Consider the following 13,653-nt stretch of genomic DNA (forward strand, 5'->3'; position numbering starts at 1 on the left):
GGTCTAGACATCGTATTAAAGGAATGATGCGGGAGCTTTGGAAAGGGTTCAGAGGAGATTTACTAGCATGTTGCCTGGTATGGAGGGAAGGTCTTACGAGGAATGGGTAAGGGAACTGAGGCTGTTTTAATTGGAGAATGGCCTGCCTGCAACAGGACTAGACTTGTCGATGTTAAGGGCATTTAAAGAAGCAGTGCATATTCATGTGAATAATAATGGAACAGTGTAGGTTAGAACGCATCAGATTAATTTCGCAGGTTGGCACAACATCGAGGGCTGAAGAACCTGAACTGCGCTGTAACATTCTATGGTCTATGCCTTATAAGTTACAGAGGTATGGTCACAACAAGTTGATTCCGGGGCTATGGTTTAGACATCATTCAATTATGGTTGGATAAGTTCCTTCCTCAGCCAGCATCCATTATCCAAAATGAGTTCATCTAGTGGTGTGTTCCTGTTGAATGTATAGGTTGCCTTGATCTTTTGTGAATGAATCAGAGGGTGGAGCATTTACATTCCTCTAAGGTGATTAAAGATGATTATGTTTGACTGGTTCACTTATATAGTGTGGCTCTGTTACAATGGTTTTTTAGAGTACATGTATTTTATGTTCAGCCATCCTATTAGTAGCTGTGTTAAGTCACCAGAATACTGTTTTAACGAACCAATGTTTTCAGTTTAATAGTTAAGTAAATTAATTAACAATAGAAAGCATGGTTTTATGTCAGTGTGCAATGAAACTCTTCGATAAAACTCTCTGATCACAGATTCTAAAGGCAATTACAGCCAGAATGAAAACATTTTTGTGGAAGACCATAATATTTGGATCTAAAGACTCACCTAAATGAAATATTTTAATTCACTTGATTGTGGATGCAAATGCCTTGAAAAGAATTATATTACTTATCATTCTCTGTCCATGAGCCATGGCATATACCTCATAAAAATGTACATAAAATGCCACAACAGAGTTTGCGCAATAACTTGAAATTATAAATTGTCTTAGAAGTGAGAGTTGTTCTGCAAATGATAATTCTTTTAACAAAGACAAGGTTAATCTCGGGCTGTCTACATGGGTTGATCAACTAAAACAGATTTATATTTGGAAGGCAATTGTCAGTCCAGACAGACTGGCTGCAGTTCTTATACTGACTGCAGATTTAATGTTTACTATGGAATTTACAATTATTAACTTTGCATTCATACTAAAATTGAGCCACAGGGAGACACCGAATTTAATTGGTTCTCTTAAAATCATGGCGAGATAAGCGTGTGAGAAGGGAACTGAGGAAAGTAGAGTTAGATAAGGTAAATGGTGGATGGCTCAATTGAAACATAAATATCTGGTCTATTTCTTTGAGATATACTCTCTGTAATTCAGGCTGTATGAAGAGTTACATTTGAGATACAGTAGCTTCTTACCTTATTCATGTTATCATATTTGATTATCAATAGTATAAATGGTTAAGGAGATAAAGTGGGTGAAAGACATTCAAGTGTTCAATCAATCATGATCATTTTAAATGGCAGAGCATTCGCAATGGACTAAATGGCTTACTCCTACTTCTAACTGTTTTGTTAGAACCACTCTGTATAGGTATTTTTGGGAATGCATCATGTAATATTGTATCTTTCTAAAACTATACAATTTTGTGTATTTATGATTTAAACAGAGGAAGATAAAAATGTACAAGAACATGAACTTTTAAAACATTGTAAGTGGATATCAGGCAGGCAGTGTGATATCAATTTGATTTCCTTGGCTATTTTGATGAAATTGCCATGGTTGCATCTGTTTAGAAACCTGCAAATGAAGAATCTTTAAAATGTGTTGCTGAAGTTGCTGCTCATGTGGAATTGGTGGGTTGTGCACAGTGAATGCTACCTGTTGGTGCTTGAAATTGCAACTGAGTCATATGTAGGTGATTGGATTCTAATTAGTATAAGAAAGTCTGTTCCAGCCATGCATTTTCAAGACTAGTGGGATGGATCAAGACTCTGAACAACTCCCAGGACAGTAAAATCAATGCTGTAATATTTTGTTCTCACAAAGACAGTGAAAATTGATGCATAAGTGGTATTCTTCAGAGAATCCATTCTTGTCACAGAACTTTGTACATATTTCTGTAAAATGTCATGTTTTGTGTTGTTTTCAGAGAAACAGCATTGGGATCACAGAAATACTATTGAGCTTGAATTCATCATTAAATTAAAAGCAATTTATTTGTAATCATTAATTTATTGGCAATAGAATTGAAAACTTGATACCTTTACTGCCATATCTACACTATGTAATTGCACTTCATTGAACTTCTTTTATAGCTCCTGTTTGTCTGTGGATTTATGGGGGTGACTTCTCACAAAGCAACAGCCTGTCCCCCTCACATAAGAATTGTGAGAAAATAATTATGGAATTGATAAAATAGAATGATGTTAATGATAGAGGGCAGAACAGTTATAAATCTGCTGAATTAATGATGATTGTTAATTAAACGTTCAGCATCCTTTTATCAATTATCCAAGGGCCAGTTTCAATTGCCAGAAAAACATCCTTTCACTATTTGGTGCAGTGCAGCTGGTGTGGATTTCCATATTAAAGGTGGTTTAATCTTTCAGTACCTCTTCAATTTCATAGTTTATTGGACCCATTTAATATGGGAAATTTAGAAATGAATAGATGATTTTGGACTGAGGAAATTCAAGGGAGGCTTCTTGAATCTACAGCAGGATGCAACAAATATCGAGTAAGTGTGTTAATTCTGTGTGGTTCAACTTGACAGATTTTCCAATTTTACTTTGGTGAGTGATTTCTGGCCCAAGGAATTTTTCTTTGTGACCTTATTCCATTCCTCAAGCTTTGAAGTAACAAACTTGCATGTTCTCTGCCTCCTACCACCTGTCAATTTGCTTCCCCCCTCAGGACTTAACTGAAGATAGGCTTGGTCTGAGTTGACTAAAATCTTAAGGAACTGAACCAGTTAGCACTCACATTTGTTGAAATAAGACCAAGAAACATATTCTAGGCAGTTTTTAGACCTCTTCCTTTGGATACATATATTTAGAGTACTGATATTTTTATGGGCACTATTGAAGTTAGGCCTCATTGTTTTGACTGTAACCTTTCCTTAGAACCAGGAAACACTGGTCATTCCTTTCTTTTCACTTGAGCTTGCTGTGTTCACCATGAGCCATTTTTCACATACTTATTCCTTAATTGACCTTGAGTTTTTAATATGGTTTTACAGTTCTCTCAAAAATCTACAAGAGGACAGAGTAAGCTAGCTGGTTTTATAACATTTTGCAATGTGAATTGCTCTGACATTCTGTTGTTCTTGGTGTTTACCACCATTTTATTTTGTTCATAAATGTTGACTGAATCATCATGAAGTGCCAGCATTTTCTAACTCTAATTTCTCAGAGGTGCTCCTGTTCAGCAGTGATAATTCCTTTGGAAGTAATCTTCTTTATATGTGTAAAGAAATTTCTCACTGTACTTCTGGTGAAGTTTAGGCCATTGTGCAGGAGAACCTTGAAGAAATTTTCCATTTTTGTTTTTTCCTAAAAAAACATTGTAAGATGAAAGGAAAGAACCAGAGTGTGAACATTATTTTGGAGAATTAATGATATCTCATTAACAGCCTGAAATAGATGACTACTAACATTGTGCTGCTATCTTTGTTTGATCTTCCATGTGCAAATGTGATTTGTTCTTGTTCAAATCCTAATCTGTTGCATTTCCTTAATGGCTAATGAGTTTTCTTGTTAGGACAGTCACAAAATGATTACTTTGCTGAAATATATTTCAACTCTTTCCTTCAGTCTTTAATTATTTGAAAGCAATAGACCAGTCTTGAATAATTTTTTGTGGGTTCATTAGACTCAACATAGAACGAAAATTCCAAGAATTCTGTTCAAATTCAGTCCAGACTGATAGGATGTATATCTCCTCTGCTGTTCTTATTGAAAATGAATTTGCTCTCTGTTTCATCTGAGTTCCAATTAATTTTCTAACACTGTGCAGCACAATACAAGTCTTCCACTCCATTAACATTCACTTCGATTAATATGGTACCAGAAAAATATTCTTTACTGTTACAAATTTCACTTTTAAATAATTTGCAAAATATTAAACGTTAAACTGTAGATTAATAAAATGATATGTCAGTCTAGCCTGGGCATTGGTCAGGGGATGGGGTGGAGATATGTGCGGTAAATACTGTGTATAGACTATTGTCATCATCTTGGCTGACCACTAATTCATGAGTGATGTCTGTTCAGGATTGTGAGCTTCTGCTGTGACTGTTCATATATTTGAACAGGCTGATTCTCAACCCACAGGTCTTTGACAACACTTAAGAATAATCTGAGTTTTTTGTGTGTGGAATTGAAGAGATTGAGTGCTTGGGTCAGGGCATCCCATGAAGCAGTGAAAACTGGAGTGCTATCTTTTCATTCCAGTATAGTGGCACATCGTTAAGACTTTGTGACTCCAGCAACATGCAGCCTAATGGCAGCTGGACTGAAGGTGAACTTTTTGGCAAATTGTCTGTTTCAAGTTTCATGGAGGGTTTCTTCCATGGACCTGCGCGTTTTCTTGCTGTTCCTTACCATTTGTTCCGAATTGTTTATCTAAACCTCCCCCATCTCATCCCTTTCATCTAATTCTAGCACCATTCTAGCACTCGCTGTACCTGGAAAAACAGACAGTTGCCAGAATATCCTGGAATAGACCAGCATCCCTGACTCTGGCACCATCTTTAAAAGCCTGTTGTGCACCCAGACAAGCAATGTCAGTCCAGGGCTGTCCTATATGGCTCTTGACAATTTCCCTGGCCATGGCAGATACAGGAAAAGTGGAACCCCATTCTACAGGCAGGGGTATGGATGTCTCCCAGTGGATGGGGTGGTGCAGAATCAGGATGTCCTTTTCTTCCAGGACTTGCGTGGAGGCCACAACAACACATCATGTCAGCCTGGTCCAAGCTTGCCAACTCGGTCAGTGCAGTCTCAGACATCTGGAAAAATGCACAGCAAAGTGGGAAGAAGCTCAATGAACTTTTCCACTTCACCATAGGTGTCACTGTTTTCTGTTCAATACCTCACACTCATTCTATCTCTGTTACTGTACCCAAGACTCATCTTCTTTCACAATCAATATTGTTTGCAAAATCTTCCTACATGCCCTGGCATCTACTCCAACCTGCTGGCACAACTAACCTTGCATGTCCTTTGTGCTGTCAACTCACTTGTCATGATATATCTCCATCTGCACCAAAAGTAAATGCTGTGCCATTTGCTTTCATTTCCCTTAGTGCTTGGCTCTCTCTTACTCCTGGAGGAAATCAGTCCACAGGGCAGAGAGACTCGTGACAGGTGGTGTGCTGATCGAGAGTCAGTTCCTTGCACTGTATGCAGAATGGATCGTGACTCTGACTCAGGCAGCTGATGTACTGTGCCCTGGACAGGCATCAGAGGCTGTCCTTGTCTCACTGTGTGGGACCTGTGAAGGCTATCAGCCTTGCCTGACTGAGGACTGATGACAATCACGACAAGCTTCCTGGTGTTGTGTCTGCTCTAAATAACATGCCAATACAACAGAACCTCTGGTATTTTTGGCTAAGGGACAAGACACAAAATGGCAAGGCAGAGATAGTAGGAGCATCCAGGTAGAGTCAGAGTGATTGAGTGTTAATGAACAGGCTAACAGCTTGGATATGCAGCCTAATCTAATCTATGAGACCACTCATCACAAAGTGACAATGCCCCAAAATGCAGTGTTGAAGTATTGAAGCAGATTAGAAATGGATTGGAGATGGGCCATGATGGTTCCTAGAGACTGGCACTTGACATATGCCAATGTCAATAGATGTAGGGTCTGTGGTGGTTGGTTTCCAATATAGAGGTCCTTTGGAACAAGTGGCAAGCCGAAGTCTGAAGACCCCCTCATGGCATCTGTGAGTGGCTGATACCTGCTCTGACTTCCATGTCGAGATTTTTCAGTATCTAGTTTACAACTGGTGGATGATGTGATAGACAGTTGTGTAATAATGAGATGAGATCTTCAGTTAATAAGCAATAATATCCTTTAATAGGCTGCCGAGTGAAAATTTCATCTCAGTGAGTAGATCTTACTTAATTATGATGCGAATTGTTCCTGATGTCAGGATAGCCACATTTCTCACTGCAGCCAACATTATTCAGCACCGTATTAGATTTCAACCCGTGTCACCATTTTTAGTGATTTGTAGGAAGCTCCTTGCAGTCATTCTTGTTAATGCTGCTGTGCTTCACGAAGATCTTCAGATTAGCTTTGCAGTGTTGTCTTTTTCCTCCCTTGGAACAATGGCCATTTTGAAGTTGGGAAAACAGAACCTGGTTGGATTGATGTTTTTTGGCCATCCAGTCTAGCTGATCCAGTGGTGATTTCTTTATCAAGAGTGGCCTTTTGAGAGAGGTAGTAGCCAAGGTATATCATATTCCAGAGTCTCTTCCCGAACATATATATGGAAGGTGGAATACTTCTCTGACCACATATGGCGTGAGACATCAGTTTTGTTTTGACAACATTTAAGAGTATTTTGTGTGGAGATTGACAGTGGTTTGCAATCTAGTGCAGAGTGGGCATTCAGGTGAATTGGTTGTCTTAACAGACCTTAAAAAGACAAAGTGGAGCTCTTGTGATGCACTGGTAGTGTCCCTACCTCTAAGCCAGGAGACCCAAGTTCAAGTCCCACCTGTTCCTGAGATAACATCTATGTACTGATTGATGCAAATAGATATCGTGAAAGAAGATAAGAAGATGAAGTGCTTTCAACTAGAAGACATTCACAGATAGATCTGCCAGCACAGAACATTTATTCTCAAATAATTGTATGAACAATATGGTTTAAAAAAAAGGAGTTAATAAAGATGTTGTGACTACTAACATAATATGGACATGGTAATCATATGCTATAAAAAATCCAGAAAAATTTGTACCACTTCAATTTCAATCTGCAAGCAAACCAAGACTGTAATACATTCGATTTCTTTGCAGCTTGTAATTTGTAATTATTCTGTTCAATAAAAATGTGCAATAGTGATGTTTATAGTTTCATTTACTACATGTTACAATGTGAAAACAAAATTGCTTTTTGTCCAATCTGTCCCAGTATCATGTGATGTTCCAAAGTGCTTAATCTTAACTGAATTGAATTTAATATCGTTCAAGTAACTAACTTTAGCAACATTGTGCCGTATGAAGTAGACAAAGATTTATATGTCTTTTCCCTGCAGACTGAAAGAAAATTCTATTTTCCAAAGTACATACTATTACCTGACATACCAGCAGATGTTTCAATTGTAGCAACGAGATAGTCTAGATTTGGTAGCAAATTGAAACCATGCCAGTACAAGAAAATACTGCAGTCTCATTTATGGACCTAAAAAGAAAAGCAAATGTGGAGGATGAAAAACACAATGTCAAATATCAATTCTTTGTGCCAGTGCATATAAAAGAACTTGCTTACCCAGTAAAGTTTGACAGCACTACTTACAGAAAAGAAGAAACCCATTTCAAAATTTGGTCAGTGAAATAAATATGCATGAAATTCAGGCCTTGAGGTAAACAACGAAACAACGCCATTAATATTAAATGCTTTGGGCCCCAATTACATCCATATCAACCCTGGGTACTTGACTAGGATCATAACTGATGGTTCTCTCTAAAAGTGACACCCATCAAATTATTCTGGCACATTTGCTGAACGAGGTTGGAAGAATAATATTCACGTTTAATCCATAGACCACTTTCTTGGCCTATATTTTCAATATCTAAACAGGGCTCCCAACACCATCTGTCAATGATCCCTCTTGATGAGACTTACTTCAGAAGACCATTATCTTGAGTGTACAGGCCACCTACCGTTATTTCTCTAGGTTCCACAGAGTTCAGGAATACACTATAGTTAGCATTGAAAGTTCCTGTCCCTCAGATACAATTGGTATTGCTTGAATTAGACAAGTTTTGCCTTAGGTATGGTTCTTAGGAAACATGCAGAAAAGGCAGAGTCTTGGGTTGCCACATTCCAGATGCTTTCTACTACACTCCTCTTGGAATTATAATGACAGCGCCTGAGTTAGCCCGTTCAGTTTCAGGGCTGGTGCATCTAAACTAATCGAATTGGGCCACTTTGGCAAATAAGGTTAAGGAGAATCCAAAAAGATTCTACTAATACATTAAGGACAAAAGGGTAACTAGGGAGAGAATAGGACCCCGCTCAAAAATCAGCATGGCAGTCTATGTGTAGAACTGCAGAAGATGGGGGAGAAACTAAATGAGTATTTTGCAACAGTATTTACTGTGGAGAAGGACTTGGAAGATATAAAATATGAGGAAATGGATGGTGAAATATTGAAAAAGGTCCAATTTACAGAGGATGAGGTACTGGATGTCTTAAAAGGCATAAAGTCGGATTAATGCTCAGGACCTGATCAAGTATACCCTAGACCTTTGTGGGAAGCTAGGAAAGTGATTGCTGGGCTCCATGCTGATAAATCTGAATCATCAATAGTCACAGGTGGGGTGCCAGAAGACTAGAGGTTGGCTAATGTGATGCCAGATAGGTGGTAAGGACAAGCCAGGGAACTATAGACTGGTGATCCTGACGTCAGTGGTGGGCAAGTTGTTGGGAGGAATCCTTAGGGACAAGATTTACCTGTATTTGGAAAGGCAAGGACTGGTGAGGGATAGTCAACATAGCTTTGTGTGTGAGAAATCATGTCACATGAACTTGATTGAGTTTTTTGAAGAAGTAACAAAGAGGATTGATGAGGGCAGAGCAGTGGATGTGATCTATACGGACTTCAGTAAGGCATTCGACAAGGTTCCTCATGGTAGATTGGTTAACAAGGTTAGATCATGTGAAACACAGGGAGAACTAGCCAGTTGGATACAGAACTGGCTTGAAAATAGAAGACAGAGGGTAGTGGTGGAGAGTTGCTTTGCAGACTGGAGGCCTCTGACCAGTGGTGTGCCACAAGGATCCAATGTTTATCGTCATTAATATAAATGATTTGGTTGTGAACATAGGAGGTATAGTTAGTAAGTTTGCAGATGACACCAAAATTGGAGGTGTAATGGACAGCGAAGAAAGTTACCTCAGAGTACAATGGGATCTTGATCAGATGGGCCAATAGGCTGAGGAGTGGCAGATGGAGTTTACTATAGATAAATGTGAGGTGCTGCATTTTGGAAGGCAAATCAGGGCAGGACTTATACACTTAATGGCAAGGTCATGGGGAGTGTTGCTGAACAAAGAGATCTTGGAGTGCAGGTTCATATTTCCTCGCAAGTTGTTTTGCAGGTAGATGAGATAGTGAAGAAGGCATTTAGTATGCTTTGCTTTAATAGTCAGAGCATAGAGTATAGGAGTTGGGAGATCATGTTGCAGCTGCACAGGCCATGGTTAGACCATTTTTAGAATATTGTGGACAATTGTGGTCTCCCTCCTATCAATAGGATGTTGTGAAAGGGGCTGTTTTTCCTTGAGTATCAGAGGCTGAGGGGTGACCTTATAGAGGTTTATAAAAAATCATGAGGGGCAAGGATGGGGTAAATAGACAAGGTCTTTTCCCCTGGGTGGGGGAGTCCAGAACTGGATTTAGGGTGAAAAGGGAAGGATTCTAAAGGGACTAGGAGTAATGTTTTCACACAGAGGGTGGTACATGTATGGAATGAGCTGCCAGGGGAAGTGGTGGAGGCTGGTAAAATTGCAACATTTAAAAGGCATCTGGATGAGTATATGAATAGGAAGAGTTTACAGGGATATGGGCCAAATGCTGGCAAATAGGATTAGATTAATTTAGGATATCTGGTCGGCAAGGACAAGTTTGACTGAAGGGTCTAATTCGCTGCTGCATATCTCTATGACTCTATAATAAGAAAAGAAACTGACTTATTACAATAACAGATAACCAGGAAGAGCCCCGGCTATCACCTATTTTGTTCTATAAAGTTCTAACATGTTTTTCCATGGCACCTCCTTCCTGTGCAGAGTATGTTAGAAATCCTCAGAAGGAGGTCCATTCTAAACATTCAAACACGAAGATTAACAGACATCTGTCATATTGAATGCTACTTTGAATGCATTTTATTTCAATAACTAATACGGCAGTGACTTTTATTGCATTTGGGTGCAAACAATTTGTGGGCATGTGCATATCAAACTAGAAAGATTGCAAGCAATAATAAATGTTACAATATGTCCCATTCAAAGTGATAGATAAAGAATAAATGCCAGGTCGAGCAGGTAATATGGAGGACAAATGGAAAGTTGGCATTTATTGCTGAAGAGATGGAGTATGAAAGTTGAAAGTGTTGCTGCAACTGGACAAAGCATTGATGACACAGCTGTGGTACCCCATATAGTCTTGGTTCTCTTACTTGATGAATGATGTAAACGCATTAGAGGCAGTTCAGAGAAGGCTCACGAGATTAGTTTCAGAGATGAAAGACTTGTCTTTTGAGGAGAAGTTGAATAGTTTTCGCCTATACTTGCTAGAGTTTTGAAAAATGAGAGGAGACCTAACTGAGGTGTATAAGATGCTAAGTATACATAGTGTCGATGTGGGCCAATCTAGAATGAGTAGTCATAGTTTTACACTAAGGAGTGGCAGATTTAAAGCAGAGATGATGAGGAATTACTTTTCTCAAAGGGTTGTGAATCTGGAATTTAGTACTTCAGAGAGTTTTGGAAGTCAGGACATTGAGTACATTTAAGGAGGAGATAGATTTACAACTTGTATTGGGAAGGGAGCAGGAAAGTTGAGTTGAGGCCAAGATGAAATCAGCCATGATCATATCAAATCATCAGTCTGGTTCAAGGTGCTAAATTGCCTGCTCCTGCTCCTCATTCTTAAGTTCTTCATTATAAAATTGTGATTCTCCCTATGCATAGTCTTTCTAGATAGACTACAGATGATTTGTTGCAACCAAGTATAATTCAAGGCACCCTGTAATTTTTTATATCTTAGAATGCTAATTTGCATATATTGGCTCCTAAGAATGCACTATTGTCGCATTACTTGTGAATGTTATCTTCAAAAGAATTTCTATTGGGATTCTACCACTTACCTGAAGGTCAACGAATGAAAATTAGACAATTTCTAGTCGAGTAGATGATCCATTTGGGAGACTTTGTTTTTATTCATATCAAGAATGTGATCATTATTAAATAGGCAAGCAGATATTGCCCATCACTAATTATCCTGGAGGAGATAGTGTGAGGTGCCTTCTTGAACCACTGCAGTCCATCTGGTGTTGGTACACCCATAGGTGCTGCTAGGAAGGGAGTCCCAAGATTTTAACTTAGCAGCCGTAAAATCACATTGATGGAGTTTCATGTTAAGATGATGAATGACTTGGAGGGAACTTGCAGTGAGTGGAGCGCTGACTCATCCACCCTTGTCTTTCTCGGTGTTAGAGGTCACTGGGTTGGAAGGTGCTGTCCAAGGAGCCTTTGTAATTATTATAGTTCATATTAGAGATGGCACACACTGCAGCTGCTATGCATCAGTGGTAGACGGGATGGATGTTGAAGGTGATGGCGTTCCAATGAAGCAACTGCTTTTTCCTGGATTGTGTCAAGCTTCTTGAGAGTTGTGAATGCTGTGCTCATCCAGACAAATAAAGAGTTTACCATCACATTCCTGACTTGAACCTTGTGTTGAATAGGCTTGAGGGTCTGAATGACCTAATTCTGTTCCTTGTAGACAATGGACAAGCTTTTAGGATTCAGGAGGTGAGTTATGTGTCCAGAATGCCCATTCCCTGAACTGCTCTAGTAGCGACAATATTCATATTACCGGTAGTGCGGTGGGCAGACATGGTGGTGTGTGCGTATGGTGGCAAGTTGGAAGAGTAGCATGGATGGGTGGTATGATCATAAGTGGGTAGGGTGGTAGATTGTGAAGGTGATAGGGTGTCAGGTGGAAAGATTGGAATGGTGGCCAATGCAGAAGGAGGTGACTGTTGCATTGCAGTTGAGTAGGTGGTTAGGAGGGGAAGGTGGCACGTTGGTAGGGTAATAGATGGAAAGTTGGGTAGGTCTGTGAATAGGTTAGTAGTAGTCAGATCAGGTCAGGTGGGTTTTTCAGGCCAGAAGCAAGTCAGGTCAGGGGTAACCCAAGTGATGGAAGCTAGTCAAGAGCAGTCAGGTGGTGGTATCTGTTTGGGTCACATCTTAGGTGCAGTTGGTTGGTGAGGGCTCATCAGGTTAGAACAGGAAGTTGGGCAGTCAGGGGTATTTGATTCAGATTAGATCTGAGATTAAATAGTGGGGTTGAGGGATGAGTCAGGAGCTCAGGGAGCTTGCCTGAAGAGTTGGAGTTTCAGTGTGACTGAAGGGGAGTTCAATTTTATAGTAACCCCAGAGACCGTCTAGATCTGTCTAACATTTCCTTAGTAATTATCCAGGTCAGGAAAGTAAGTCCGAACTGTTCAAACTCTCCAGCTTTCCTCAAAGTCAGAGGTATTTGCAGAAACAGGTGAACTGCCCATTTGAAGTTGAGTTTCCAAGTAAGTCCCACAAAGTCGGAGTACCATTACCTCCACAGAGTCCTAAATAACTTTTGGGTTGTACATCAGTCTCCATCAATCCAAAGATGTAAAGACCTGGTCTTACTTAGAATATTGCACTGTAGCTATTAGATGATTTATCTCTGTTCGAGCATGCTGACTGTTGATTTCTCTAGCAAATTGTCTTTCATGCAGATTCATTGAAGGTATAATTCCATGGAAATTTTAAACACTCAAGCATTCTCTTTGTGGTGACATTGTGCCTGTCTTCGTGTTCTTTTACAATAGTAGCCCCTGAATTGTTACCTGCAAAATTGAGCTAAGCGCACTATTATCTGAAGACATGGATGTACAGTAAAAGACAGGTTAATCTGCAGTATTTTCTACATATTCTGAGCTGTCTGATCTCACTCCATTGACCTTTCTTTTCTTCCAGACAATTCAGGCAGAATCATACGGAAATAGAGAATAAAATAACTTGTTGTTCAAAATCTTTGTGTATAGGCATTGGAAAAATTCAGAAAGCGGATGATGGGAAATGGGATTAGAATAGTTACGTGATTGTTTTTGACTGGCACATAGTTGATGGGTCTTGTGTTGTACTGTAGATATTTGACTCTACATAATGTCATGACTTTAACCTGTTAAAAACATTTGAGAAAGGAACTCGATATTTTATGTTACTTCCTATAACTGTGCAATCAAATATAATTTAAACTGATTTCATCACCAAAAAGCATTCAGAAACAAATTTAGGCAAAATCTTGCTCAACAACGTTGGTTTATCCCACTGATGGCATTAACTTTCTTTTCAAATGAAACCACAGATATGAAGCAGGATTTATTTTCATAAAAATGAACATTTCTTTTAGCCGACTACGACAGTCCAAAAGATTTGATTTTTTTTTTCCTTTGTGAGCTGCAAAAAAAAATGAAGGAACAATCATTGGAAAGGGACTTCACAGGCTGTTAAGTGAAGCTAATATGATATGAAAATTAATAATCAAGTCATCAAGTGCAGCCACAAAGATATACAGAGTTTATGAAAAGATACAGTACTATTAGAACATTTAGTTTTTTCAAATTTGACATATTTC

This window comes from Hemiscyllium ocellatum, chromosome 1, assembly GCF_020745735.1.
Source record: "Hemiscyllium ocellatum isolate sHemOce1 chromosome 1, sHemOce1.pat.X.cur, whole genome shotgun sequence".
Lineage (NCBI taxonomy): Eukaryota > Metazoa > Chordata > Chondrichthyes > Orectolobiformes > Hemiscylliidae > Hemiscyllium > Hemiscyllium ocellatum.